Here is a 5,663-nt window from a genome sequence, read left to right on the forward strand (position 1 = left end):
GCTCCAGCCTGCGGATACTGGTTCATCTTCTCATCCCCTCCCCAGTGCACAAGGATACAATTAACAGCGTGCATCTATCGAACACTTGCTATGTTCAAGGCACTGTGTATAGCATCTTACGTGCATTATCCCACTTAAGTATCACCATAATCCAATGGTATAGGAACTATTATTCTCCACACTTAATAAGTGAAGAAATGAATTCTAAGAAAATTTAAATGATTAGTTCAGTTCACCCAGGTGGGATACAGCTGACGCCAAAGTCTATGTTAATACCACTGTGCTATAAGTCGTGTAGCTATGGATATCAAATTTGTCTTTCTATCATTATTTATTCTTCCATCCCAGCTTCCTCCCTTACCCCGTCTTGAAAACCATTCCCATTTGTAGCTGTTTTTGTAAAATATGTATTTTGCTTAGTGAGTATTTAGTTTAAACTTACACAGCGGTTAGTTTGCCTTACTTCAGCAATGTTGCTGTGTGCATTTAATCTCCCGAGGCTAACCAACCGCATTTGACAAATTTCTCTCCAATGACGGGCACGCAAATTACCTTCAACTCCTTGCTTGAGTTCAGTTTCATATTTCTTCACAAAGCACATATCTAGTAAATAATCTAACCTCTCCCAGTTAATTTGTGATGCTATACGCATACCATGAAAATGTCCATGTTGGCACGAGTCTGCTGCTGAGTACTCTATCGTATGCCACTGGCCTGTTCTTGCACCAGAAACCACACTATTTTTATTACTGGGACTCGTATACCTGGAAGAAGTCTCCCTCATTGTTCCTATTTTTCAAGTTTACCTTGGTCATTTCTGAAACTTTTAAAAAATATATACATTTCAGAAAAAATAATCAAGTTCCTCAAAAAATCCAACTGGAAATTTTATCGGGAATGAATTTTGGAAAAATAAATATCTTCCTAATATTAATTTGTGCCATTCAATGGCATAGACTGTTTCTCAGTTTTTTTTCAGATAATTTTCTATGTTGTTTATTCAAATTTTAAAAGTTTCTCCAGCCCTGGCCGGTTTGGCTCAGCGGTTAGAGCATCGGCCTGCGGTCCAGAGAGACCCGGGTTCGGTTCCCGCTAAGGGCACGTGCTTGGGTTGCAGTTTGTCCCTCGCCCTGGTTGGGTCGTGCGGGTGGCAACCACTCGATGTGTCCTTTTCACGTCGATGTTTCTCTCTCTCTCTCCCCCTCCCACTCTATCTGAACAAAAATATGGGGAAAAAAAAAGTTTCTCCATAGAGGTATTACATAGTCTTGGTTACATTAATCTCTAGATATGATATAGTTTTTGTTGCTATTGTTAATTGGATTCACTTTTTTCATAGTTCTGAGTTCGTTAATACTAATGTAGGGAACACTGCTAATTTTTTTAATTGACGTCTCTGACAATTTTATTGAATCCTTTCTTTCATTCATATATTTTATTAATTTTCATTGAGTTTCCTAGGAAACTAAATATATCATCTGCAAATTATAATATTGTATATATTCTCTTCAATCCATTCAACTATCATTTCTCTTTTTTAATAGCATTAACCAGACTCTCTAGCACAGTGTGATAAACAGTAGTGGTCATCCTCGTCTTATTTCTGATATTAAATTAACGTTTCTCATTTAAATATATATATTTATTTATTTATTTATTTATTTATTTATTTATTTATTTTATCCTCACCCGAGGACATTTTTTCCATTTTTTGTTCAGATAGAGTGGGAGGGAGAGAGAGAGAGAAACATCGATGTGAAAGGAACACATCGAGTGGCTGCCACCCACATGACCCAACCAGGGCCAGGGACAAACCAACTGAGGTACATGCCCTTAGTGGGAGCCGAACCCGGGTCTCTCTGGACCACAGGCCAACGCTCTATCTGCTGACCAAAACGGGCCAGGGTGGTATATGTATATTTTTAAATGTAACATTTAACAAGTTTTTAAAGTTCTTTTCTTTTTAAAAAAATATTTTTCATTGACTTTTAGAGAGAGAGGAGGAAGGAGGGGGAGAGAGAAGAGACAAACATCAATGTGAGCGAAACATCGACCAGCTGCCTCCACTACCCCTCACCTGGGATGAGCCCGCAACCCGGACTTGTGCCCTGACCAGGAATTGAACTGGAAATGTTTTGGTGCCAACCCACTGAGCCACACTGGCCAGGGCACAAGTTCTTTTCTAGTCCTAGTTTGCTGACTTTACAGTAAAGATAGGAGTTGAATTTTGTTCAATGTTTTTTTTTTCTACAAAAAGACCTTTCTTTTGTCTTTAACTGAAGATGGTATTTAAGATAATGGCTTTGGCCATGTTAGAGAGTTTTACTCAGTTTTCCTGGGTCTCTCTCATATAAACAGGAGTTAGACATGTTATTCAACTTGTTTGTTTTTCTCCTGTTAATCTGTCTTTTATTATAGGGAGGTCTCAGCCAAGAACCTAGAGAGTAAAGGGAAAATCATTTTCCTCCCCTACAGATTCTTATTAGTGCCTTCAAGTATGAAATCTTCCTTTCCTTTCTTAGGCACAAAGGATGATTACTTTAAATTCTCGGTCTGTTTTCAGAAATTCTGTTTCAGGTGGTATGTGTCATTCAGTGTGCTGTCTTTCATTTATGGTCGTCAAAGTATCCTTATTGCGTTGTGCGCATTCTTGCTCTCGGGTGCGCGTTCTTGCCCTCGGGTGCGCGTTCTTGCTCTCTGGTGCGCGTTCTTGCCCTCGGGTGCGCGTTCTTGCTCTCTGGTGCGCGTTCTTGCCCTCGGGTGCGCGTTCCTGCCCTCGGGTGCGCGTTCTTGCCCTCTGGTGCGCGTTCTTGCCCTCGGGTGCGCGTTCCTGCCCTCGGGTGCGCGTTCCTGCCCTCGGGTGCGCGTTCCTGCCCTCGGGTGCGCGTTCTTGCCCTCGGGTGCGCGTTCCTGCCCTCGGGTGCGCGTTCCTGCCCTCGGGTGCGCGTTCTTGCCCTCGGGTGCGCGTTCTTGCCCTCGGGTGCGCGTTCTTGCCCTCGGGTGCGCGTTCTTGTCCTCGGGTGCGCGTTCTTGCCCTCTGGTGCGTGTTCTTGCCCTCTGGTGCGCGTTCTTGTCCTCTGGTGCGCGTTCTTGCCCTCTGGTGCGCGTTCTTGCCCTCTGGTGCGTGTTCTTGCCCTCGGGTGCGCGTTCCTGCCCTCGGGTGCGTGTTCTTGCCCTCTGGTGCGCGTTCTTGTCCTCTGGTGCGCGTTCTTGCCCTCTGGTGTGCGTTCTTGTCCTCCAGTGCGCATTCTTGCTCTCTGGTGCGCGTTCTTCCCCTCTGGTGCGCGTTCTTGTCCTCTGGTGCTGGGTTGGGCAAACACTGAAGGCCTGGCCCTGGTGTGTGTAGACTTCAGGTGAGGGTTGGGAACAAGCCCTGTATTGATCACCCCGTTTGCTGCCATGTCACCAGGAGACACCCTGACCAAGGTTTCACATTTAAACTGCTAGGAAACCATGGCATCAGGAATATGTTGCTGGGCCATCAGTTTGGGGGGTTGAGAATGGAGGATTGTTATAGAGATCCTCTGAGTGTGGTTGGCCGATCTGCAGGCTGTGCATGAACTGGGCACCAGGGCAGGGCTTTTACCATGTCCCTCCTTCTACTGCCCCCTCCATCCCCCACCCCAGGCTCCAACCCCCTTTCCAACCTTATCCCTGCCTCTGCCTCCATTCCCATCTAGGGCATCCTTCAGACTCCTCAGGGATTTCTCACAGCTTTTTTTTTTTTTTTATTCTTCACCGGAGGATATTTCTCTATTTATCTTCAACTGGGGGGGGGGGGGGGGGGGAGAGAGAGAGAAACATCAACATGAGAGGGACACATTGAATGGTTGCCTCCTGCACAACCCTGACCAGGGCCGGGGACAAACCACACCTGACCTACATGCCCTCGACTGGAGTCGAACCCGAGACTCTTTGGTCCGAAGGCTGATGCTCTAATGGCTGAGCCAAATGGGCCAGGGCTCTCACAGCTTTTTTTTTTTTAGTTGTTCTTTCAATTCATGCTTTACTTATTTTTCTAGTGCATTCTGGGTTGATTTGGGAAGAAGCATTCAACAGCCATATTGCTAAGCAGACAAAAGTTTGACTTGATCAATGCTATGCAAATATTAAATATGCCAATTATCTATCAACAAAAGTCTGGCCCTGGCCGGATTTGCTCAGTGGTTAGAGCGTTGGCCTGCAGTCCAGAGAGACCCGGGTTCAGTTCCCGCTAAGGGCATGTACCTCGGTTGCAGTTTGTCCCTGGCCCTGGTTGGGTTGTGCAGGTGGCAACCACTCAATGTGTCCCTTTCACATTGATGTTTCTCTCTCTCCCCCCCTCCCACTCTATCTGAACGAAAAATGGAAAAATGTCCTCGAATGAGGATAATAAATAAATAAATAAATAAATAAATAAATAAATAAAGTTAAAAAAAAAAAAAGTCTGAGACCTCAAAGAAAAGCCAAGGAGATCGCTTATGTAAATTGGTTACTTTGTGGCATAGTATTTGTTATTGACATAAAATGACTGTAAGCATGTAATTTTTTCCAAACCATTTAAATGTCTGTGGAGGTGAAAACTGATGATAAATGCTAGGGAAGGGCTGACAGACGATGCCAGGGTTTGCTTACCGAGAGTCGTACTGTCACTACACTGTGTCTCCCCCGTGTGAAAAGTGAACCTTCTCTCTGTGAGACTGCAGCTGTGTTCCCTGGACGGTGTCCTCAAAACAAGGTCACACCTGGAATGGTGAAACTGGAGAAACAGCAAAACGCCAAGTGCTCCAGATGTTTTTCTTCTGAGAATTTCCGTCAGGCTCCATCCTCTTTCCCCTTTCCCCTAATTAGATAAAAATCTATTCACATTACCTAAAGCCTCAGGTCCTCCCTGACAAAACTGTTGGCCTAAATGTTGCCCTAAACAATCACAAAGGCAAGACTTGCCAAGTAAGAGATTGGTTAACCAGGAACGAAATCCCCAGCGGCTCTGGCCCTTCCCCTCCCACAGCAGAACCCTCACATACCTACGTTTCCAGGTTCGATCCCCATTCAGGGTGCAAGTGAGAGGCAACCGATCGATGTTTCTCTCTCACATCAATGTTTCTCTCTCCCTCTCCCTCTAAAATCAATAAAATCATATCCTCGGGTGAGGATGAAAACTAAAAAGAGAAATCCTGCAGGCTCCATACCCTTCCGATACCAGCCTATGTGCCAACACCGACTCCCAACTTAAAGGGCTACTATTAAAAGATTCATTCCTTTTGGTTTTGAAGGAGTTACCTTATTATGCATAAGACATTAAAACAATAACAGCTCACTGCACAGAGAGCAGGCTGGACCACCGAGTGAGAGTAACTGAGAGGAGGAGCTAGGGTCCGAGACAGGCCAGGTGGAGTCACCTTGCAGAGCCTCCCGAGGTGCTGGGCACACAGCAGGCTGCCACAGGAGCGTGAGAAAGCAGGAATCAGCCACGCATTCCTGCACATGCTCAGGAGCAGGGACTACCTACATGTCGGAGAGGTGTTTTCCTTTGACTTGCCCATGTTCTGAGTGAGACCTTTGGCCCAGTTTAAGAAGCCAACTGAGCCTCGATAAGCAGGGGCGTGATCTCCGGGGGCAGGAGTCTCAGGGCTGTATAAAGCCGGACGGGGCACCGCTGGAGCAGCTCCCAAGGACTGTCT

This window comes from Molossus molossus, unplaced genomic scaffold, assembly GCF_014108415.1.
Source record: "Molossus molossus isolate mMolMol1 unplaced genomic scaffold, mMolMol1.p scaffold_m16_p_20, whole genome shotgun sequence".
Classification (NCBI taxonomy): Eukaryota; Metazoa; Chordata; class Mammalia; order Chiroptera; family Molossidae; genus Molossus; species Molossus molossus.